Consider the following 26,138-nt stretch of genomic DNA (forward strand, 5'->3'; position numbering starts at 1 on the left):
GACAGGGGGATCCACTACTGGTGGAACAGTCCACTCTTTAAGGAGGGACCCCACAAAAGGGGTACCTCACAGCGAAGCGTCTTTGGAACCACAAAAGGACACTTTGGACACTCCCAGTCTTTACAAACAAATATTCCAAAATAGGAGGGAGAAGGGAACACTTTTGCCGTGCGAGACAGTTTATGGGTGCCAAGGGGACCGGCACCTCCGCCGCAGCCACATCCTCCATCTTTAAAGTTTCCCACACAGATGTAATAAGGGAGGCAACCAGCACCTTCTTGTGCGCCACTGCAGTTGTGGAGCATCAACCTCAATAACTGACAGGACAGGGAGTGTGGCCACCAACCCCGCAAGGTGGGCCACATCCACGACGGCAGAGCCAGACATAGGATCGAGACTGATAAGGCAGGGGAGGGGGCTATTTACTAGCATTTATGCCCAAGCGCCACCAGTGAAAGCGCAAAGAACACAGGGGGGCCGCTGACTGAGATCTCCGGCGCCTTAGGCCCCGCACAGGGCCTCACCGAGGCCCCACACGGGGGATGTTGACCAAGGCCCCGCACAGGGGGCGCTGACCCAGGCTCCTCACAAGAAGCACCGGCTGAGACCCCGCACTGGGGCGCCTGATACCCCGCACAGGGGGTACCATTGGCACTGGCTGAGACCCCGCACAAGGGGAGCCTACGAACACCCCGCACAGGGGGCACTGGCTGAGACCCCGCACAAGGGGAGCCTACGAACACCCCGCACAAGGGACACTGGCTGAGACCCCGCACAGGGGGCACCTACGGATGCCCCACACAGGGGACACCACTGAGCCCTTCACAAGGGGCACTGGCTGAGGCCCCTCACAGGGGGCATCCACTAAGGCCCTCACGAGGGGGGACCATCCACTAAGGCCTCTCCCAGGGGGCGCCTACGGAGGGCCCACTTAAATAACCCCCCCAAAGGGGGGGGTGGCCCTCAGAGCCCCCACAGCGCCGTCCCTCTGCATGAAGGCGTCCGGCGTGGCCGTGCAGACTAGCAGGCTGCGGCCTAAATTTTTGGCCGCCCGCCGCGAGTGCACAGGTCCGCAGGGGGGACCAGACCAGGCTAGAGCCGAGGAAGGAGGGCGTATGCCCTCAACGGAAAGCAGCGACCTCCGCCGCCTGCAGCAGGGCCGCCCCACACATCGCTGCGGCCTAAATTTTCGCCCGCCCGTCGCGAGTGCATGGTAGGCCGCAAAGCCGCGGCCTAAATTAGTGGAGGGCCACCGCAGGGGGTGCGGATCTGCGGATGCCTGGTCACCCACCCAACCATCACGTGCCAAGGTGTACCCCCCTATAGTGACAACCCTGGGAGGAGGGGGGTGGACAGAGTGTCCGAAGCACCTAAGCCAGAGGCCTGGGCCCCACCCGGGGAAGGAGGGGGGATGTGGAGGTGAACCCCAGGAGGGACCAACCACCCCAGGGAGTACCCATGCCCCACACCACTCCAGGGAAGGAGAGGAAGGGCCCCTTACTTACCACTCCAGCAAATGTGCGGGTAACGCTCCCAGACAAATCCTCCTCCAGCGAAGTGGGGGGGGGGCTGTCGGCCATGAGAAACGCTGTGACACAGGCCGAGAACCGTATGCGACCTCGCGAGACGTTTAACACGCAGGGCCAGCCCCCATCCAGTGATGCTATGTTGCAGCCGACCTAGCGCGTAGCTGCGGTCTGCACGCGCCCGGTGACCAGACTGGGGAGACCACTGGATCGACCACTGGATCCAGCCCGTCCCTCAGTCCGGCAGTTGATTGTAGATCTCACAGGGAAAAATCCAAGAGAAAAAAAAGTAGCTGCAAAAGCAAAAACAAAAAATTGCCAGGACCAGAGATCCCAGCAGGTAACTAGGTCCTTACTCCTGACTAGGCAGAAAAAAAACTGGAGGCCTATAGCAGAGAGGGGATGTATATCATCTAGGACTGCCCATAGGCGTAGCCAAGTCTTTTTTCTGCCTAGTGTCCTACTCCTGTAGTGGACGATATAACCCTATGGTTCTGAATAATGGAGCGCTGCGTCTGTCAATGAACGAAAGAGAAAAATTGGGGCAGCTTCACATTGCCCGCTGTGATTTTGCTAAAGCACAGCTAACCCGTGCTTTTCGTACAGGTTAGCTTTGCTTTCCTATAGACTTCTTTGAGGTCCTGTGGTTTTGACGTGGTTTCAGAAAGCACACCAAAACTCCTGCATGCTGCATCGTTTGGTGCGCTTTCTAAAATCATTCCAAAACCTCGGGAGGACCTCATAGAAGTCATAGAAACACAGAAAAGCGATGGCAGGAAAAAGACTGAATGGTCCATCAAGTCTGCTTTTCGGTAACCCATTGGCTGCATGCGCCGATCAACTGAACATTTTCCAGCAAGCCTGTGCATGAAAAGCCAATCAATAGAATGACTTCTAATGAATGGCCATAGATGGATCCAAATCCGTCCGGTTCCTGCTGAACCAGCCAAATTTTGATCCATCCATGGCCAGCTTTAGTTCTCCATCTCACATGCATACATACATTTACTAGGGCTAGTATAGAATGGAGCCAATTACCCTAGCAGCATAGAAAAGTGATGGCAGAAAAAAGACTGAGTAGTCCATTGAGTCTGCACGATTTTTGTTTTTTTTATACATGTTTAGTAATTTTTTCTTTTTTTCCTTGTGTGGTTATTTTTTTTGTTTTGTTTTTACTTTTTTTCTCTGAGTTGAGATCTAGGATTGTTCCAAGCATGTTTGAAGTCATCTACTGCACTACCTCTGCTGAGAGTTTATTCCAAACATCAGCTACCCTTTCAGTAAAATAATACGAAAATTAGTTTTGAACTTTCCACCATTTAGTTTGAGGTAAATCTGAAAGTCACTGGGAAAGCACAGCTAACCACCACAAAAACTGCCCTAAGAGCAGTAGGACCACACTGGGGCGCTGTGAAGCTGCCTTTGGGGGGTATCATCCAATGGGCACACTTTTGAAAGTGACAGCTAACAGAAGAGTTACCCTCTTTTCCTATTCTGTCTCCAGGACAAATGGAGGGAAATCACAGCAACAGAGGGGAAAAGACCCAACAAGGGTTCTAACTCTCTCTTTCTATATCCAAAAGAAAAAAAAAAAAGTTTTGGCTTTAGATAAACATTAAGTCATCATCTGGTGTCCATTTTTCCAACACTAGGTACAATTTCTTCTAGCCTTCGTAAAGTACGTTACAGAATTTCAGGGCAATGGTTCACATAGAAACTTCTGGTCTTCTATAATAATATTGTAGAGATAAATTGATAAGTATAGTCAAAGAGACTGTAGCACACTTTACCACCACACCTACCATATGGCCAAAAGTATGTGGACATGGACACCCCTCCAGATTATGGATTCTGGGTATTTCCATCGATGGGTACTGTTATTACAATAGCATACAAAGACATTTTTAGAAAACTACAGTGGGGATGGAAAGTATTCAGACCCCCTTAAATTTTTCACTCTTTGTTATATTGCAGCCATTTGCTAAAATCATTTCAGTTCATTTTTTCCCTCATTAATGTACACACAGCACCTCATATTGACAAAAAAACACAGAATTGTTGACATTTTTGAAGATTTTTAAAAAAAGAAAAACTAAAATATCACATGGTCCTAAAGTATTCAGACCCTTTGCTCAGTATTTAGTAGAAGCCCCTTTTGATCTAATACAGCCATGAGTCTTTTTGGGAAAGATGCTACAAGTTTTTCACACCTGGATTTGGGGATCCTCTGCCATTCCTCCTTGCAGATCCTCTCCAGTTCTGTCAGGTTGGATGGTAAACGTTGGTGGACGGCCATTTTTAGGTCTCTCCAGAGATGCTCAATTGGCTGGGCCATTCAAGAACAGTCACGGAGTTGTTGCGAAGCCACTCCTTCGTTATTTTAGCTGTGTGCTTAGGGTCATTGTCTTGTTGGAAGATAAACCTTCGGTCCAGTCTGAGGTCCTGAGCAGTCTGGAGGTTTTTGTCCAGGAGATCCCTGTACTTGGCCGCATTCATCTTTCCCTCGATTGCAACCAGTCGTCCTGTCCCTGCAGCTGAAAAACACCCCCACAGCATGACGCTGCCACCACCATGCTTCACTGTTGGGACTGTATTGGACAGGTGATGAGCAGTGCCTGGTTTTCTCCACACATACCGCTTAGAATTAAGGTCAAAAAGTTCTATCTTGGTCTCATCAGACTAAAGAATCTTTTTTCTCACCATCTTGTCATCCTTCAGGTGTTTTTTTTTTAGCAAACTCCATGCAGGCTTTCATGTGTCTTGCACTGAGGAGAGGCTTCCGTCGGGCCACTCTGCCATAAAGCCCCGACTGGTGGAGGGCTGCAGGGATGGTTGACTTTCTACAACTTTCTCCCATCTCCCGACTGAATCTCTGGAGCTCAGCCACAGCGATCTTTGGGTTTTTCTTTACCTCTCTCACCAAGGCTCTTCTCCCCCGATAGCTTAGTTTGGCAGGACGGCCAGCTCTAGGAAGGGTTCTGGTTGTCCCAAACCTCTTCCATTTAAGGATTATAGAGGCCACTGTGCTCTTAGGAACCTTAAGTGCAGCAGAATTTTTTTGGTAACCTTGGCCAGATCTGTGCCACAATTCTGTCTCTGAGTTCTTCAGGCTGTTCCTTTGACCTCATGATTCTCATTTGCTCTGACATGCACTGTGAGCTCTATGGTCTTATATAGACAGGTGTGTGGCTTTCCTAATCAAGTCCAATCAGTATAATCAAACACAGCTGGACTTAAATGAAGATGTAGAACCATCTCAAGGAAGATCAGAAGAAATGGACAGCACCTGAGTTAAATATATGAGTGTCACAGCAAAGGGTCTGAATACTTAAGACCATGTGATATTTCAGTTTTTCTTTTAACCACTTCACTACCCGCCCATAGTCAAATTACGGCCTGAGATGGGATCTCCCATCCTGGGTGGCCGTCATATGACGTCCTGGGCTACCCGGCCGCCTAGGGGGCGCGCGCACCGCGGCATTGCTCCGGACCCAGTGCGTGTGCCCGGCGGCCGCGGTTGCCGCCGGGCACCCACGATTGCCCGTTAACCGAACAGGACCGTGGATCTGTGTGTGTAAACCAAGGGTCTCAAACTGGCGGCCCTCCAGCTGTTGCAAAACTACAATTCCCACGAGGCATTGCAAGGTTGACAGTTACAAGCATGACTCCCACAGGCAGAAGCATGATGGGACTTGTAGTTTCGCAACAGCTGGAGGGCCGCCAGTTTGAGACCCCTGCACACAGATCCACGTCCTGTCAGGTGAGAGGAGACCGATCTGTGTTCCCAGTACAGAGGAACACCGATCGGTCTCCTCCCCTTGTGAGTCTCCACCCCCTACAGTTAGAATCACTCTCCTAGGAAACATATTTAACCCCTCGTGTCCCCCTAGTGGTTAACCCCTTCCCTGCCTGTCACATTTATACAGTAACCAATGCAATTTTATAGCATTGATCGCTGTATAAATGTGAATGGTCCCAAAAATGTGTCAAAAGTGTCCGATAATGTCGCAGTCACGAAAAAAATCGCAGATAGCCTCCATTACTAGTAAAAAAAAATAAATAAATTTTTTTTTAAAATGCCATAAAATCTATCCCGTATTTTGTAGACGCTATAACTTTTGCGCAAACCAATCAATATACGCTTATTGCTATTTTTTTTACCAAAAATATGTAGAAGAATACGTATCGGCTGAAACTGAGGAAAAAATTTGTTTTGTTTTTTTCAAATTGGGATATTTATTATAGCAAAAAGTAAAAAATAGTGTTTTTTTCAAAATTGTTGCTCTTCTTTTGTTTATAGCGCAAAAAATAAAAACCGCAGAGGTGATCAAATACCACCAAAAGAAAGCTCTATTTGTGGGGAAAAAAGGACATCAATTTTGTTTGGGTACAACGTCGCACGACCGCGCAATTGTCGTTTAAAGTGCGACAGTGCTGAAAACTAAAAATTGGTCTGGGAAGGGAGGGGGTGAAAATGCCCGGTATTGAAGCGGTTAATAAATCTGCAAGAATGTCAACAATTCTGTTTTTCTGTCAATATGGGGTGCTGTGTGTACATTAATGAGGAAAAAAAATGAACTTAAATGATTTTAGCAAATGGCTGCAATATAACAAAGCGTAAAAAATGTTAAAGGGGGTCTGAATACTTTCCGACCCCACTGTATATGCTTCCAACCTTGTTGGAATAGTTTGGGAAGATCCTATTCTGTTGTGCCAGCACGACTGTGACCCTGTGTACAAAGCCAGCTCCAAAAAAAAAAAAAAAAAACTTGGGTTTGACCAGTTTGGTGGGGAAGAACTTAAAGTGATTGTAAACCTCAGACATGAAATATGAACCCAGCATATCCCTCTATAGTGTGTACTTGTCTTAGTCCAAAACACTACGTAACTGTCCACTTCCCCAATTCCTCTGCTATCTGCATGAGTCACTTCTGATGAATTTTCCTGACACCAAGAGAAAAATGGTGATGGGGAGGGAGGTCCAGCTGATTGACAGCCTCAGCTCTGTTCCTATGTGCTGTGTGAATGGGGGCATGTCTCTTCCTTCCAATCAGCTCTCAGAGCTCTCCGCCCCCTACTTTGAATGGATATGGGGCAAAGACAGCTACAGATAAACAGGTACAACTAATGAAGGAAGATTTGTTTCATCTCTGTGCATCACCTAAGGTCAATCACTTCACTGGGTATATGTAAGGGTTTACAACCACTTTAAGTAGAAAGTCTTCTCAGAAAAGTGGAGGCTACTTTATATTAACACCCATGGAATTTGAATGGGATGTTGAAAAAGCTCACATAGACCATCAGATCTCCACAAACTTTTGGCCTTATAATATATATTTCAGTTATTCTATATGTACTTAAATGACAACAGTTTCTCACCATCCTTAAGGTTCCTCAGGAGAGTCTCAGATGTCCGAAACCATTGATGAAATGCCTAAGACGCATAGAAGATTTGAAAATAATGGTATTGAACATGGACTGCAAAATCTACTCTCAGGCTTTGCCCAGAAATTAGGCCTATTGCCAGAAGAATTAGAAAGCAAGCTTTTAGGCCTGGCTGAAGAGCATGGCATATCACCGCAACATATGTTCAGTAAGCTCGCAGGACTAGGCCAGATGTTTGGTTTATATCAAGGCTTTGGGGATGGTGAAGCTGGTGATTCAGGAAATGGTCTGCTCAAACTGCTTGGAGGTCTCGGCAGCATGTTTGGGCTGCCATTAGGAAATCTGCAAAACAGACTTACTGGGAACAGCCAAATGTCTGGAAGAGAAAGTCGACAAAATCAACCGTCTTGTCAAGGAAAGAGAAGCGGTTCATCAGGAGGAAGAAGACAACAAAACCAACAGTCTTGTCAAGGAAAGAGATGTGGCTCATCGGGAGGTGGAAGACAACAAAACCAACCATCAGGTCAAGGAAAGAGGTTTGGCTCATCAGGAGGTGGAAGACAACAATACCAACCATCAGGTCAAGGAAAGAGGTTTGGCTCATCGGGAGGTGGAAGACAACAAAACCAACCATCTGGTCAAGGAAAGAGGTTTGGCCCATCGGGAGGTGGAGGACTACAAAACTTGCTGCCTTGTCTAGGAAAGGGGGCTGGCATATTGGGAGGTGGAGGACAAGGAAACTTTCTGTCTGGTCTAGGAAAGGGGTCTGGCTCTTTTGGAGGGTCTGGAGGTTCAGGAAGACATGGATCTTCTAGAGGAGGAATGCGTGGAAGAAACGAGGAATATGAAAGGTAATATTACGTTTCCTACAAAAAAAACTGTCAAAATGTGTTTCTAAGCAACCCCCTGTGGTTACTACGTATAATGGCAGCAATTGGGCACCCAGATGATCACAGCCATCACTGCAGTAGCTTGGGGTACTACATTGATTTACAACTGACACAGATGGCATTCAGGTATCACATAATGTATGCCAACTTACATTGAGCCCAGCTGGCCCAATGTAAGTACGCAATATATAGCGCTGGAGTTAATGAGTCACAAACAGCCAGCGCGTTTTTTAGGGACAAGACATGTCCTTTTCATCTGGGCTCAGTAATGTTTGCAAGTGCTTAAATGGACTCAGGGAAGCAGATCCCACATAAATCTTAAACTTAGGGATGCACCGATATATTGGCCACCGCAAATTATTGGCCAAAAATAGGGTGTTTTCTCGATTAAAAAAAGGTGCGCATAATGGCCACCGAAAAACGCACACTATTTTACCGAGATTTTCATAGGTCATGTGACTCAAAAACTACATCAAAACCCCAACATGGGTGCGTTTTTTATGCATTTTTGCCAAGTTTTAAGTGCATTTCAATAGGGAGGTGCATTACACCGCAACAAAAGCGCAAAGGACCAGTGTGAAGACATACATAGAATTTAAAGGGATGCATTTTTTGAGCTTTGCTTGTGTTTTTTTTTAAAAAACACAAAATTAATTACCGTATATATCAGCGTATAAAACGCACCTTAACTTTAAGAGGGAAGCTTCAAGAAAAAAAACCTTACACAGCCCTGCCCCCCCCCCCCCCCCCGCACAGTGCACAGACCCCCTGCACAGTGCACAGACCCCCGCCCCCTGTATAACACACAGCCCCCTTTCATTATAACCCCCCCCCCTGCACTCCCAGCGCTGGGACAGATACAGTGCTGCAAGCATACTCTAAAGTTAAGAAAACTTCACACTGTCAGCCCCTTCTCATACACCGCTCCTCCTGTGTCACTCTCATTGTAAATCAAAGCTTCTAAATACCTCCATTAATGCCGCTCTCTCTCATGGACCCGGTCATGTGACTGCTCTCCTCTCTTTCATGTGACTGCTCTCCTCTCTTTCATTGACCGCTCTTCCTCCAATCAAAAGCTACACACGAGGAGGCGGCGGAGCGGGAGGAGGAGGCCAGCCACAAGAGTAGCGTTAATTAAGGGATTCGGAGGCTTAGATTTACATTGAGAGTTACAAAGGAGGAGCGGTATATGACAAAGGGCTGGCAGTAATGTTTTCTGAACTTAAAGGAGGAAGTAAACTCTAATGGGTTTACTTCCTCTTTGTTTCCCTGCAAAGGTAAAACATAATGGGCTACTATGCATCGCATAGTAGCCCATTATGTGTCACTTACCTGACACAGGAGCCTGCGATGTCACCGCTGTCCCTTCTTCCACGAAGCCTCCATCTTCCTTCCGGGTATCGCGGCTCCGGCCAGTCACTCCCGCGCACGCGTGTGGGAGCCACCACTAACGGCTGCCGTAGACATCAGTGCCTGTCTTTTTGCAAATATCTCCTAAACCGTGTAGGTTTAGGAGATATTTCTTGGACCTACAGGTAAGCCTTAATCTAGGCTTAGTTGTAGGTGAAAGTGGTCTGTAAGGGTTTACAACCACTTTAAGAGTTTACTGGCAGCGTTGTCCCACGGCCAGGAGAGGCGGGACGGCCTGACACCCTCCCATAGGTGGCACCCGGGGCGGATCACCCAATCCCCACCCCCTGTTGGTAAAAAAAACAGATATTGGCGTATAACACGCAGGCACGGTTCTACCCACTATTTTCAGGGTAAAAAAAAGGGTGTGTTATACACCGATAAATACGGTAACTATTAATTAAAAAGTCTAAAAAAAAAAAATTATTTTGGTTTCATTTTTCGGCCAAGTGCATCCTGAAGTTTAGGTTTCAGTGCACCACTACTTAAAACTTACTTGCAGGGAAGCAGATGGGGCAGAATTAGGGGTGCACGTGCACCGAATAAAAATTTTGGTGCCGAAACTGAAAATGACAGTTTTTAAAAAATCTTTATATTTTTATATACAATTGTATTATATTCGACTTTTTAATTAATATCATCAATTTAAATTAATATGAATGTATTGTTGGCCATTATTGGCACCTTTAGAGGAAGAAAAGCTCAAGAAAAATGCAGTTTGCAGTCTCTGACCATCTCTTGTATCATGTCCACAGTCTCTAGCCATCTGATACAAGAGATCAATGCGGCCTCACCAGTGCCCGTCAGATGCGGCCTCACCAGTGCCCGTCAGATGCAGCCTCACCAGTGCCCGTCAGATGCAGCCTCACCAGTGCCCGTCAGATGCAGCCTCACCAGTGCCCGTCAGATGCGGCCTCACCAGTGCCCGTCAGATGCGGCCTCACCAGTGCCCGTCAGATGCGGCCTCACCAGTGCCCGTCAGATGCGGCCTCACCAGTGCCCGTCAGATGCGGCCTCACCAGTGCTCGTCATGTAGCCTCACCAGTGCCTGGATCAGGGCGGCGATCTCCGTGTGTCACGGAGCTGTATTTTTATTGCCCGGGCTGCAGTAACAATGTCCCGCCACGTGATTGCGTCACGCTGATTCAATGTCCCACCTTTGGATCACTGTGCTGTCTGTCATAGGAGGCGAGACATTGTTACTGTGGCTCGTGCAATTCAGCTCCGTGACACACGGAGATCGCCGCTCTAAGGGAGAGAGAAAGGGGGGGGGGAGGGAGAAGAAGAGGAGGGAGGACTGGGGCGAGCCAGGATGACACCCCCGCAATGGGTGGCACCAGGGGCAGGGCAGTCCCGCCCCATTTTTGGCAATATTTTACTTTCGCATTTTTTTTTTTCGGCTGCCAAAATTTAAAGTGCATCCCTAGGCAGAATTATGCCAGTGAAACAGCTGAAACAAACTAAAGTCCATTTAAACCCTTGAAAACATTACTGAGCCCTGATGAAGGGGGGAGAGTGTTGTGAACCGTGTTGGACTCCTTAATGAATGCCTTGTGTTGGTATAAGTTCTGAGAAGCATTCCATTCTCCTTGGAAGACGGCCCTGGTTTCATGTCACCTAACCAGAGCCAGTAAACTTTTTGAAAGACTGTCCAGTGCCAATTCCTTTCCATCAGTTTCCCAAAACATGTAGATGGACGCCAACTGTCCAAAACTGGCTGAGATCTTGAAGCTCAGGGCCGATGAAGTTCTGCACCAGGCCAGGTCCCAAGATCACGGCGTCACCCTTCATAAAATGTTTGTGACGGTGATTAGGAACCAGGAGTGAGAAATCCTCACAAAAGAGGCGGGGTTTGAGTGGGCAACTCTGCTAAGTGGGAAGGTCCATGTGGGAACATTCAATCACTAGGCAAGGCCTAAAGCAGACTTTGGAGGGTGTTAACTATGTCCTGGAGACTGGGACCAACATGTTAGTAAGTATGCACATTCCCCCCAGCTCCCCCTTTACTGGGGATGATTGACAGCAGCGGGAGCCAATGGTTTGCGCTGCTGCCTCTGAGACAATGAGGCGGGAGAGAGCCTATGCTCTCATGCACATCACTGGATCGAGATTGGGCTCAGGTAAGTATAAGGGGGAGCCGCATGCAGAAGGTTTTTTTTTTTTTTTACAGTAATGAATAGAATGAATTAAGGTAAAGAACCTTCTGCCTCTAGAACAACTTTAAGGGCTCACTCACACTAGCACCCCACTAGTTGGGAGGGCCACACTTTTACCATCCCCTGACCACCTTGTGGTCAGGGGATGTACAGCCGGGGGTGTACACATGATATGGTGCCAAAGCAAGAAAAATACCCCCTTGTCATGTTCCATGCATGTTTCACCTGCCGAACCCAATCCATTTAAGTGAATGGGGCCACTCTGAAAGCCCCCCCCCCCCCCAACCAAGTGAACAAATCACTCTGAACATTTTTCTATAAAACACAGATTTTGGCTATGAAACAAGCTGCAAACATCCACCACCCACATCTGAAATATTCGTTTAGGGGGCAAACTGCTCTAAGATGAAATAAAATTGTATGTGATATGAAAATTAATTATTTGCATTTTTAACTTTGCAGTGAAGAGGAGTAGGAAGCGGCGGCTGCACAATCTAGAAAGTCACCATAAGAAGATAACAGTTCACAGTTCTCTCCAGTTCCACAATCTATCAACCACTGAAGATTTCATTAGGTCAATGTTACAACAATCCCGGCTTGTCTAACTATTCCAGCAACTGAGGCTTTTAAAAGAGAACCTGTGAAGAAAGGGAAACACGGGAGCTGACACTTTTAAAGCAGGGATCTGAGCAACTTGATAATTGAAATAAAGGGTGCCAATAAATCAATGATTAACAAAAAAAATAAATAAAAAATAAATAAATAAAATCGGATTTTTTTTTTCATTTAAATCAGATTTTTTTTTTTTTTTTATTTAAAAAGCCTTTTTTTTTTTTTTTCAAATGTATTTTAATAAAATGCTTTTGGAGTAAAAAAATCTATCTAAGGATATTTTTCTATTTAAGATAGGATTAATAATTGAGTTTATTCAGCATGAAATGGAGCTTAGTTATGTAGCATGAGGCTGTATATTCTGGAATATTTACATTTTTAGTAAACTTACTGCATTGATGCCTTCACACAATTTCACAGTAAGGCTTCATGCACACGAGACGCCGGTGCAAACTCTGCTGAACAATGTTCTTAAAAGCTGAAACCAGTGTTTAGAAACGCCCGTTTAGCGGCGTTTTACCGCGTTTGCGTCTAGAAGCGTTTAGTTAAGATAACAAAGACCCTCGCCAAGCTCAGAAAGCATGATAAAATTTTAACTGCTGGAGAGAATGACATTTTGCGACCCGACTTTGGGGCCCCGTATCTCAGGGCCACTTGGTGCTAGGAACCCCAACTTTATGTTGTAGGGCTAGATCCACTGTGTTTGCACACCAAATTCGGGGTTCCTAGCACCAAGTAACCCCGAGATACGGGGCCCCAAATTTGGGTCACAAAATGTCATTCTCTGCTGCAGTTTACCATCATATTTCTGTGTTTTCTGGTCCAAAAAATAGGGTTCCTTTAAAAACACTTATAAACGCAAACGTGGCTAAAACGTGTGGCGTCTGAAACGTGGAAAACGTTTGCGTCTGAACTAGAGGTCGACCGATATGGGGTTTTTTTTCTGGCCGATGCCGATATTTAGAAATTGCGGCGGCCAATGGCCGATATATGATGCCGATTTTTGTGGCATATATTTTAGGCCGATTTAAAAAAAAAAAAAAAAAAAAAAAAACTCACCCACTTCTCCCTGCTTGCTCCTGTCACTCTACCACACACTTGATGCGTTAGCGTTTTTGAGCGTTTTTTTTTTTTTCAAAAATTTTTTTTTTTTCAATGGATCAAAAACGCTAAAAAACGTTGGTGAATGACGTTTTTGAGCGTTAGAGCGTTTTTACAGCTGAAAAACGTCTCTCAGAACCCACTGGTCCTGGGTTTTTTTTTTACAGCTTAAAAACGCCTATGCCACTTGCAGCTCAAAAACGCCTAGGTGGGCATGAAGCCATAGACTAACATAGACAGGCCTTTTTAAGCTGCAAAAAAAGCTCAAAAAAGCAGCTGTAAAAACGTCCGTGTGCATGAGGACTAAAAACAAACCAAAAACTCAATTATCACTGCCTGCAAGCTCGATATACCATGTGATATTCCCCTCATCAGCCAATCATGCTGTACAATACATGACTTGGTGGCACGCTTTTCCTCACGTTGGTGTCCATGAGAACTAGATGGGGTCTAACTTTTTCCAAGAGAACGTCAAAGGTGGCAATTGACATTTGTGTAAAATTTAAACATTTCTCTGGGTAATTACACAGCTGAACATAGATATTAGAAATGTATCCTGTGGACATACGTTGAGCCATCAATGGATGTGTTCAGTAGCGATGAACTCTGGTCCTCTCAAGTTATTTTCTACGTCTTTGGAGCCTTAGCAAAAGCAACATCAAGAGCATTTCCTCACACATTTCCTCACACATTTCCTCACACAATTCCTCACACAGTTCCTCACACAGTTCCTCACACAGTTCCTCACACAGTTCCTCACACATTTCCTCACACATTTCCTCACACATTTCCTCACACACTTCCTCACACACTTCCTCACACACTTCCTCACACACTTCCTCACACACTTCCTCACACATTTCCTCACACACGCTCATCATGGGATCCATATTAACAAACCAACCAAAAAAATAACAGCCAACTACAAGCACACGGCTTCCTCAGCTGCTACTCACACTGTTCTCTCACAGAATAGCTGAAATCGTTGTAGTATGTGTAGCTGCTGGGCTTCTAATTTTTTTTTTGGCAGAACACCACTTTAACCCTTTGATCACCCTAGAGGTTTAACCCGTTCCCAGCCAGTGTCATTAGTACAGTGACAGTGTATATTTTTAGCACTGATCACTGTATTAGTGTCACTGGTTCCCGCAAAGTGTCAGTTAAGGGCCCCTTTCACACATGTGCGACTTCAAAGTCGCGCAATTTTACCGCAATTTGGGAGCAGTACTACTTTGTACGACTTTGCCACAACTCTGGCATTAACCATTCTCAGCTTGTGCTCACAAAGTCGTACTGAAATCGTGTCTATATTATTCAGGTGCGATTTGCATGCTACTTGAGGGTTTAACATTGAGGTCTATGGACATCAACTCGCATGGAAGTTGGACCAAAGTAGTGCAGGGACTGCTTTGAAGTTGGCACAATATGAATGGTAGTCATTGAAAATCATTGGAGAATGACTTGTCATATGATTTTGCAGTACAAAAATCGTGGGACAAGTCGTATAAGTGTGAAAGGGGCCTTAGTGTCCGACTCAATATCGCAGTCGCTGATCGCCATTACAAGTATAAAAAAAAAAAAAAAAAATAATAATAAAAAAAATAATAAAAAAAAAATAATAAAAAAAAAATAAATAAAAATGACATTATATACACCCAGTATATATCCCAATTTGTAGACGCTATAACTTTTACGTAAGCTAATCACAATACGCTTATTGGGATTTTTTTTTTTTTTTTTTTTTTTTTTTTTTTTTACAGGTGGCAAAAATATGAATACAATCTATACACTGGGGGGAGAACCTCTGGGGGAATCTAGGATGGAAAAGGACCTGGGGGTCCTAGTGGATGATAGGCTCAGCAATGCCATGCAATGCCAAGCTGCTGCTAATAAAGCAAAGAGAATATTGCCATTAAAAGGGGGATCAACTCCAGAGATAAAACGATAATTCTCCCGCTCTACAAGACTCTGGTCCGGCCGCACCTGGAGTATGCTGTTCAGTTCTGGGCACCAGTCCTCAGGAAGGATTACTGGAAATGGAGCAAGTACAAAGAAGGGCAACAAAGCTAATAAAGGGTCTGGAGGATATTAGTTATGAGGAAAGGTTGCGAGCACTGAACTTATTCTCTCTGGAGAAGAGACGCTTGAGAGGGGATATGATTTCAATTTACAAATACTGTACTGGTGACCCCACAATAGGGATAAAACTTTTTCTCAGAAGGGAGTTTAACAAGACTCGTGGCCACTCATTAAAATTAGAAGAAAAGAGGTTTAACCTTAAACTACGTAGAGGGTTCTTTACTGTAAGAACGGCAAGGATGTGGAATTGCCTTCCACAGGCGGTGGTCTCAGCGGGGGGCATCAATAGTTTCAAGAAACTATTAGATAAGCACCTGAACGACCACAACATACAGGGATATACAATGTAATACTGACATATAACCACACACATAGGTTGGAGAGAGAGCATCACCGCTTAAGCACTGTGCAGTGCGAAACGCGTGAGCATTGTTCCACTCTGCTGTGACCTGTATTTTGGATGACACTTTATTGAATAAAAGGCAAATATTTTTGGAGTGCGGCTGTCCAGGATTTCTTTGATGTCTAACACATAGGTTGGACTTGTGTCTTTTTTCAACCTCACCAATTTTGTAAGATGCCACTGACAGGCAGCCCTCCCCGTCCACAGGAAGGGGGTGACCAATCAAGCCGCAACCTCAACCCCAGCTGCCAAAACTGGGAAGATGATGTCGGAGGTGAGCAGAAAGCGTGTATCCTGCTCCAGCAGGCCTCAAAACCCAGCTGAAGTCCCCGCACCCGCGGGGGCACGTCCCAGCTGCTGCGGTGTAGCCCAGTCACCAGGACGCAGTTTCTAGTCGCCATTGCGACCTGGCGCCTGGGTTTTGTCGAGCCCTAAATGGTTATACATTCACATCAGTCCTGCCCTCAAGGAGCTTACAATCTATGGTCCCTAACTTACACCCATACATACACATACTGGGGCCAATTTAGACAGGAGACAATTAACCTCCCAGCAGGTCTTTGGAGTGTGGGAGAAAACCCACACAGGCACAGGGAGACCATGCAAACTGCAGGCCGGTAGTGCCGTGGTTGGCACCGATGACCCTAATGATGGCAGGTGGACGTGCCAACTACTTAGCCACTGTGCTGTATTAGACTGAATCAGGAAAATACGGCATTATGGCCACTAGAGGGAGCCGATGATCACAGCAAATTACTTATTTACTTTGATTGTCAGCTCTGTTTGGTGGTCATAATGTGGTATTTTTTCTGATTCATTATTCTGAATGAACACTATTTGGCCTGAAAAGAAAAATACAAACAAGGCGGGCACACAGGCCTAGCGCACTACAGTCAACACTTTATGAGAAAATAAAAGTGGGTGAGCGCACAATTCATGAGAGTCAATGAGTTATGGCAGGCAGGGGTGTCAAACTCAATTTCATCTCAGGCCTCATCAGAACTACGGTTGTCCTCAAAAGGGCCGGTTGTATCTATAAGACTAGATGTCCAGAGCAAGCCCACCCACCAGCCCACCCACCGTCAGAAGTCAAGAGTCCCCCAACCCTCCCTTAGATCACAGTGCCAGCCCCCTTACCTTGTGCTGCTGCTGGGAAGAAGCTGGGGTGGGAAACGGAACGTGCCGATGTAGCCTCACATATGGCGATCCATCACATTTCGCTACCCGCTGGAGTGCGTATGCGCGACGCCGCCATTAGCGTTCCAACACATATATACGACAAAACTCCCCTTCGCTCGCCACGCTTCGGGCACGGCCTCGCTTCGCTCAGCATAATTATAATCTGCCTCTATGTCCACTTGGATGGTGGGGCTTGAACCTGGACTTAGGGGTGGAGTTTTGTCGTAACAGTGTTGGAATGCATATGGCGGCGTCGCGCATGCGCACTCCAGCGGGTAGCGAAATGTGATGGGTCGCCATATGTGACGCTACACCAAGTGTGGAGGTGGACCAGAGGAGGGCAGGAATCAGCTGAATGTTGAGACTTGTGAGGCAGAGACGAGGTGTTGCTGCGACAGAACAGAGAGGTGCAGGTCTCTAAAAAGGAGTTCTGTCCTCCTCTCTGCAGCCGACTGCTGAGATGGTGAGGGGGCAAGAGACTAGCGCAGGATCGGGAGGAGGAGTTCTTGTCCTTCTCTCTGCTGCCAAATGCTGAGATGTTTAAGTAGCCAAGCGGACTGCAGAAGTGAAATGCAGGTCAGGTCTGCCCATACTTTTGGGGCCTCTTCACGCTGTTGCACTGTGCTCACTTAACATGCGTGGCGTTAAGGCAGCCCATGCATATAAAGGACTGTAATGCACCAGAAAAGGTGCATGTACCATTTTCTTTTAAAGGCAGCGCACTACAACACACAATTTGATACAAAAGTGGCAGCACTGTGCAGGAAAATGTCAAAGTTCTCCCACTTAGATCAATTATATTAATATTTTATTATAGTTAGTATTTTTTATTATATATGAGAGCAATGGAATTCAAAGCTTTGCTGCTTTCTCCAGACTGGGAATCTAACTAATCCCGTTATAAAGCATGCAACCGCTGTCTCCGGCGTGCGTCACTCGGACAAATTTTAAGGGCGGACCCCTCTTAATCGGTGCTTTAAGAGGGTCCGCCCTTGAAACACGTCAGTGATGACGCACGCCACATAAGTGGCAGCATGCTTTATAACGGGATTAGTTATAGAGATTTGTGTACAGAGAGATGAGCGGATCTCTTCCCGGATGATGATTTTTATGACAAACAATATCGCAAACACAGCAAGTTCCGGTCTTTACTATTGCTTAACTGATTCCCCCCTGAAGTGCCCTCAACAGGATCATTATGCCCAGGAGGGCAAGACAGACTTCCTGATCACATCACTATTGTGATTGGCTGTCACAATGGTCACATGACAGCCCAGCTCAATCATTACTAGAGACCGGGAGCTGTCTATGACAGCTTGATCACCGTGCAGGGAGCGTGCTCTCAACATGTAAACCTCAGCTGCCTATAGACACATATGTGCGACAGTTAAAGCCCACCCTCTTTGACGCTGCACATATGCGTTAGCTGGGAGGCATGAGATTATTAAAATTTTTATGCTGGTGTGCTGTTTGTTTTAAGTGTTGCATTAGAAGTCATAGGAAGAATAAAGAAGAACAAAAGATGAGGAAGAGAGAAGGAAGAAGAGAGAGAAGGAAGAAGAGAGAGAAGGAAGAAGAGAGAGAAGGAAGAAGAGAGAGAAGGAAGAAGAGAGAGAAGGAAGAAGAGAGAGAAGGAAGAAGGAAGAAGAGAGAGAAGGAAGAAGAGAGAGAAGGAAGAAGGAAGAAGAGAGAGAAGGAAGAAGGAAGAAGAGAGAGAAGGAAGAAGAGAGAGAAAGAAGAAGAGAGAGAAGGAAGAAGAGAGAGAAGGAAGAAGAGAGAGAAGGAAGAAGGAAGAAGAGAGAGAAGGAAGAAGAGAGAGAAGGAAGAAGAGAGAGAAGGAAGAAGAGAGAGAGAAGGAAGAAGGAAGAAGAGAGAGAGAAGGAAGAAGGAAGAAGAGAGAGAGAAGGAAGAAGGAAGAAGAGAGAGAGAAGGAAGAAGAGAGATAGAAGGAAGAAGAGAGAGAGAAGGAAGAAGGAAGAAGAGAGAGAGAAGGAAGAAGGAAGAAGAGAGAGAGAAGGAAGAAGGAAGAAGAGAGAGAGAAGGAAGAAGGAAGAAGAGAGAGAGAGAAGGAAGAAGGAAGAAGAGAGAGAGAAGGAAGAAGAGAGAGAGAAGGAAGAAGGAAGAAGAGAGAGAGAAGGAAGAAGGAAGAAGAGAGAGAGAAGGAAGAAGGAAGAAGAGAGAGAGAAGGAAGAAGGAAGAAGAGAGAGAGAAGGAAGAAGGAAGAAGAGAGAGAAGGAAGAAGGAAGAAGGAAGAAGAGAGAAAGAAAAAGAGAGAAGGAAAAAGAGAGAAGGAAGAAGAGAGAAGGAAGAAGAGAGAAGGAAAAAGAGAGAAGGAAAAAGAGAGAAGGAAAAAGAGAAGGAAGAAGAGAGAAAGAAGAAGAGAGAAAGAAGAAGAGAGAAAGAAGAAGAGAGAAGGAAAGAAGGAAGAAGGGAGAAGGAAGAAGGGAGAAGGAAGAAGAGGGAACAAGAAAGAAAGAAAGAAAGAAAGAAAGAAAGAAAGAAAGAAAGAAAGAAAGAAAGAAAGAAAGAAAGAAGGAAGAAGAAAGGAGGATTAGTAGAGAGGAAAAAGGAAGAAGAAAGGAAAAGAGGAAAAAAAAAGTCCTGTCCCCTCCCCAACGCGTGTCGATACCGGGAAATGACATATCTTCCTCAGGGGGAATTCTCAAGTCATTTCCCGGTATCGACACGCGTTGGGGAGGGGACAGGACGGTATGCGAGACGGCCAAGTGTCTCAGCAGAGGACAGGACACAACAGTACAGCGCTTGTCATAATTTCTGGCTTGTATAGAATGGTGCACTTTAGCACCCATGAAATGTGAGTACCCTATTATAGGGGAGATTGTCATCTCTTAATAAATTTAAAAAAAACGATATTTACACTATCGAGTTTCCTCTGTTTTCTATATGGATACATGTGCAAGTAACCAGCCAAGGATCTGAATGCTGATTACAAACCCAGAGGTGGTTTAAAAGCGTGTTTTGACCAAGCTTAGGTGCGAGGTCACACGCTCTAAGGTGAGCACATACACCTAAGGGGGAGCACAAGAGTGGACACGAGTACATGTTGTTTTATTATCTGTAAAGAGAATTATAAGGTGGAATGAAATAGGAATGGACGTTGCATTCTGTTTAAGGCACTTTAATGCATGAATAATTTTGCACTAAGAGCACGTTAAGCACGATATATTTGTTATTTTGTTTATCGATGTGGATGCACTTTATATATATAGTTGTGTCACACAGGTTGTCACAACATATGGGGATTGTAATCTTTAATCGCACAGGATTGTCATTGGAATTGTCGCAGAGGGATTGCAATTTTTTATCGCATAAGATTGTAAAGTTGTGTATAGGCACACAGGTTGTCACAGCAATTAACGCATGGGATTGCAACCTTTAATCGCATAGGATTGTCATTGCAATGCCCCGTACACACAATCGGACATTCCGACAACGAAATCCTGGGTTTTTTTTCTGAAGGATGTTGGCTCAAACTTGTCTTGCATACACATGGTCGCACAAATGTTGTCGGAAATTCTGAACGTCAAGAACGCGGTGACGTACAACACGTACGACGAGCCAAGAAAAATGAAGTTCGATAGCCAGTGCGGCTCTTCTGCTCGATTCTGAGCATGCGTGGAATTTTGTGCGTTGCAATTGTGTACACACGATCGGAATTTCCGACAAGGGATTTTGTTGTTGGAAAATTTGAGATCCAGATCTCAAATTTTTGTTGCATGAGGCAAAAAGGAAGTTCTGGACAGCCGCACTCCGGAATATAGCCTTTATTTGTAAAAAGTCCAACAGATACAAGCCACAGCAAAAAAAAAATGGGACAAACGAGCTGACGCGTTTCACACTTAACAGTGCTTAGCCATATGACTTTTTACAAATAAAGGCTATATTCCGGAGTGCGGCTGTCCAGAAGTTCCTTTTTGCCTCATGTTGCTATATGCTTAGCCAGCACCTGGTGTTTCAGTTACGAGGAGAGTTCTATATCTACATTCCACCTGGATGCGGTGATCCCCTTCCCTTCTCAAATTTTTGTTGTTGGAAATTCCGACAACAAATGTCTGATGGAGCCTACACACGGTCGGAATTTCCGACAACAAGCTCACATCCAACATTTGTTGTTCGAAATTCCGACCGTGTGTACGCGGCATAACTATCGCATGGGGATTGCAATTTTCAATCGTATAGGATTATAATACACGTATAACATGTGACTGCATAGGATTGCAATATACTTTTTTGGAGTTAACAGTGTCAATATTGAATGTGAAGGTTATATAAAAACGTACATTCGTATAGTGCAGCATTTTATTTACTGGGTTGACACCAGCATATGGGACATGATCAATGCTACAACCTCATTCAATATTGACACTGTTAACTCCAATAAGTATATTGCAATCCTATGCACTTTGTAAAAAGTCATATGGCTAAGCACTGTTAAGTGTGAAACGCGTCAGCTCGTTTGTCCCATTTTTTTTTTGCTGTGGCTTGTATCTGTTGGACTTTTTACAAATAAAGGCTGTATTCCGGAGTGCGGCTGTCCAGAACTTCCTTTTTGCCTCATGCAACAAAAATTTGAGATCTGGATCTCAAATTTTCCAACAACAAAATCCCTTGTCGGAAATTCCGATCGTGTGTACACAATTGCAACGCACAAAATTCCACGCATGCTCAGAATCGAGCAGAAGAGCCGCACTGGCTATCGAACTTCATTTTTCTCGGCTCGTCGTACGTGTTGTACATCACCGCGTTCTTGACGTTCAGAATTTCCGACAACATTTGTGCGACCATGTGTATGCAAGACAAGTTTGAGCCAACATCCTTCAGAAAAAAAAAAAACAGGATTTCGTTGTTGGAATGTCCGATTGTGTGTACGGGGCATTGCAATGACAATCCTATGCGATTAAAGGTTGCAATCCCATGCGTTAATTGCTGTGACAACCTGCTGTGACAAGCTGTCCTCAATAATCATTTGGAACTTTACATGGTAGCTTGAAAGAATGTTTGTTTTTTAGATTGCCACCGATGTGTGTCAGGTGGGGATTTTACACAAGCTGTCAGATGGATGCAATCCAGGGGCTGTGCAGCAGCCCCATCACTTTCACGCACCCAAGTTACATTCAATATTTCTAAATATGCAGTTTTATTAAACGAATAAATATTATTTCGAACATGCTGATATGAAGGCACTTCCTGTTATAAGGTGGCAACCCATTTCTTAACCTCTCCCAGTAGTGCTCGTGTATATATATATATGTATATATATATATATATATATATATATATATATATATATATATATATACACACACACACACATATACATACACACACAAATACATACACACATACAGTATTCTCACACAAAAGTGAGTACACCCCTCACATTTTTGTAAATATTTTCTTCTATCTTTTCATGTGACAACACTGAAGAAATGACACTTTGCTACAATGTAAAGTAGTGAGTGTACAGCTTGTATAACAGTGTAAATTTGCTGTCCCCTCAAAATAACTCAACACACAGCCATTAATGTCTAAACCGCTGGCAACAAAAGTGAGTACACCCCTAAGTGAAAATGTCCAAATTGGGCCCAATTAGCCACATTCCCTCCCCGGTGTCATGTGACTTGTTAGTGTTACAAGGTCTCAGGTGTGAATGGGAAGCAGGTGTGTTAAATTTGGTGTTCTCGCTCTCACTCTCTCATACTGGTCACTGGAAGTTCAACATGGCACCTCATGGTAAAGAACTCTCTGAGGATCTGAAAAAAAGAATTGTTGCTCTACATAAAGATGGCCTAAGCTATAAGAAGATTGCCAAGACCCTGAAATTGAGCTGCAGCACGGTGGCCAAGACCTTACAGAGGTTTAACAGGACAGGTTCCACTCAGAACAGGCCTCACCATGGTCCACCAAAGAAGTTGAGTGCACGTGCTCAGCGTCATATCCAGAGGTTGTCTTTGGGAAATAGACGTATGAGTGCTGCCAGCATTGCTGCAGAGGTTGAAGGGGTGGGGGGTCAGCCTGTCAGTGCTCAGACCATACGTCGCACACTGCATCAAATTGGTCTACATGGCTGGCATCCCACAAGGAAGCCTCTTCTAAAGATGATGCACAAGAAAGCCCGCAAACAGTTTGCTGAAGACAAGCAGACTAAGGACATGGATTACTGGAACCATGTCCTGTGGTCTGATGAGACCAAGATAGATTTATTTAGTTCAGATGGTGACAAGCGTGTGTGGCGGCAACCAGGTGAGGAGCACAAAGACAAGTATGTCTTGCCTACAGTCAAGCATGGTGGTGGGAGTGTCATGGTCTGGGGCTGCATGAGTGCTGCCGGCACTGGAGAGCTACAGATCATTGAGGGAACCATGAATGCCAACATGTACTGTGACATACTGAAGCAGAGCATGATCCCCTCCCTTCTGAGACTGGGCCACAGGCCAAACACACCTTCAAGACGACCACTGTTTTGTTAAAGAAGCTGAGGGTAAAGGTGATGGACTGGCCAAGCATGTCTCCAGACCTAAACCCTATTGATCATCTGTGGGACATCCTCAAACGGAAGGTGGAGGAGTGCAAGGTCTCTAACATCCACCAGCTCCGTGATGTCGTCATGGAGGAGTGGAAGAGGACTCCAGTGACAACCTGTGAAGCTCTGGTGAACTCCATGCCCAAGAGGGTTAAGGTAGTGCTGGAAAATAATGGTGGCCACACAAAATATTGACACTTTGGGCCCAATTTGGACATTTTCACTTAGGGGTGTACTCACTTTTGTTGCCAGCGGTTTAGACATTAATGGCTGTGTGTTGAGTTATTTTGAGGGGACAGCAAATTTACACTGTTATACAAGCTGTACACTCACTACTTTACATTGTAGCAAAGTGTCATTTCTTCAGTGTTGTCACATGAAAAGATAGAATAAAATATTTACAAAAATGTGAGGGGTCACTTTTGTGAGATACTGTATTATATTTTATATACACCAAGTTGCATCATATTTTGGGGATATTGTTCACCTGCTTTAGATTTTGTCGTTTTCAGGTTCCTTCTGTGCTTGTCTTCTGCCTTCTATTTTTTCCTCCTGACATATTTGACCAATCACTTGTGAATCTCTCCCCCTTTTTTTTTTTTTTGATCCTGACATTTTTTTTTCTTTTTTGATCCTGCCATACATTTTTGATCCTGCCATAAATATATATATATATTTTTTGTTTTGTTTTTTGATCCTGCCATAAATCTTGACTTTAATCTCTTAGTCCACGCTTTCACTTTCTCCTAAGGAATACATTTTTCCCTTGGAATAATAAGGTCCTAACATCTCTTGTAGCATTTTTACACACTTCTCTTTAGGCTCAACAACTTTTATTACGGTCTTCCTTTCCTCTCGCCGGCTGAAAACAGGTGTAGTCACCAACCACTTGGGCTTTGATCCCCCGCATCGCTGGACCCAGGGAAAGGTAAGTGTCCAATTAAAAGTCAGCAGCTGCAGTATTTGTAGCTGCTGACTTTTAATTTTTTTTTTTTTTGATGGGTCCTCCTCTTTAAATATGCTAATTTTCTGTGACACTAACCTGATAGGCCAATTATGTAGAGGTGGAGCTTGTATATATCTCTTGCCATATCTGTTTCAAACTAGCTACGACTAAATCTATTGCCAAAAACGCGTCAACTTTATTGTTTTATTGTCACTCTGATGTACCAATAAACGACACTTCAAGGATTACAGTTTCTTCTTACTATTTTTTCATACTTTGGAGGGGGATTTAATAAACTGGAGAGTGCAAAATCTGGTGCAGCTCTGCATAGAAACCAATCAGCCTCTCAGGTTTTATTGTCAAAGCTGAATAGAACAAGCTGAAGTTAGAAGCTCATTGGTTACAATGCACAGCTGCATCAGATTCTGCACGAGTTTTATTAAATCCCCCCTTACTATACATGTTGGTGTGAGATTGGGGTATCATTAGGAATTACTGGCACAGTCACCTGCAAGAGATTTTTTTTTTTTTTTTCTTGTGTGTGTTGCGGGAAGGAGTGCGATTTTGTGTGCGTTCCTGCATTGCACAAATGTGAAGCAAGTCTTATGTGTTACATCTACATGTGGCAGACTGATCCCAGCCAGGATTTGCCCGGCACACCCTGTACACCATCTGTACTATTCCCAAATTTCATCCAGCAAACAAAACAAAAGTTGCAATCCGTCTCCTCTGGACCTTGGCTGGGATTTCCCCCAATTACTGGATTACGACTTTCCTCCTTTGAGGTTGAAAGGTCGTAAAGTCCAATTGTTCCAGCCGGGAAATTCCCCTATTGACAAATGATGGACAGAACGTGTGCGGTGCCCACCATACCCAGCAGGGGGCACAAGAAAAAAAAAAAAAAAATGTACAGGAATTCCACCCACAAGAAAAAAAAAAAAAAAAAAGTAAACATTACAGCCCTCCCCACCCCCCAACTCCCAAATAAATAAGAGGACAGGAGAGGAGGAGGACATCCCAAGACAGGAGCACAGGACACATCCCCAATCTAGGTGAGCTTCTACACCATTATTATACTTACTACAAATTTACTAACACACGTCTGATGTTCTTCTCAGTAAACGTGCCAATTTTATTAATTTTTTTAACTCAGTTTTATGCATTTTGCACATATAAGAATATATATAATTTTATATATATATATATATATATATATATATATATATATATATATATATATATATATATATATATATATATATATATATATATATATATATATATATATATATATATATTACATGAATTAAAAAGGCATTTCCACCAGCTGATTCTGACAAATTCACAAAGCAGATGACTATCCATAATTAAAAACGAATAGAAACTTTTTTCCTTTTTATTCTTTTTTTTGTTTTCTTTATACATTTATTTATTTTCAACAGTGGACAGAGGGCGGGATTAAAACCCCCTCCACATTATTCCCTCTATGTCCTACTGAGGAGAATTCCCACCCAATGCTGGGACTAGGCAAGAATGCCAACACCCCCCCCCCCCCCCATCTCTAAATTTTTAATTTAGTTCTACAAAAACTAAAATAACAACATTTTTAGCTATGCCATGTTATTTCTGTTATTTTTTAGCACTCAATGTCTCCACCCCCGCTCCCCAGCTGCATATTTTTGTGTTAATTAGATTTAGGATTTAGAAAACAGAAACGTGATGGCAGAGTAATCCATCTGCCTGTTTTTTTTTTTGTTTTTTTTTTAAAGTGTATACATCTTTTCTTTTTGTATGTTTTTCCATTCGAGAAGTATAGGCAAAGCTAGTTTGGCTGTACCTCCCCTATGGATCACAGGAGTGCCGTTCATTCTGTACTTCCGTGACCCGTTTTCAGCGGACAGTAGAGC

The 26,138-nt window shown here is 44.5% G+C and overlaps 2 protein-coding genes across 2 annotated transcripts in view; one reads left to right on the plus strand and one right to left on the minus strand.

Moving 5' to 3' along the window:
• The window catches only part of SAAL1 (serum amyloid A like 1), a 165,567-nt gene that overhangs the window by 62,553 nt on the left and 76,876 nt on the right, over positions 1-26,138 (minus strand). The gene's annotated exons all lie outside the window — the stretch shown is intronic.
• The window catches only part of LOC141111899 (serum amyloid A-5 protein-like), a 9,828-nt gene continuing 8,861 nt past the window's right edge, over positions 25,172-26,138 (plus strand). The window contains exon 1 of the mRNA XM_073604109.1: positions 25,172-25,283. The gene's annotated coding sequence lies outside the window, so the exon portion shown is untranslated. The remainder of the gene's footprint in view (positions 25,284-26,138) is intronic.

Source organism: Aquarana catesbeiana, linkage group LG11 (assembly GCF_042186555.1).
Source record: "Aquarana catesbeiana isolate 2022-GZ linkage group LG11, ASM4218655v1, whole genome shotgun sequence".
Lineage (NCBI taxonomy): Eukaryota > Metazoa > Chordata > Amphibia > Anura > Ranidae > Aquarana > Aquarana catesbeiana.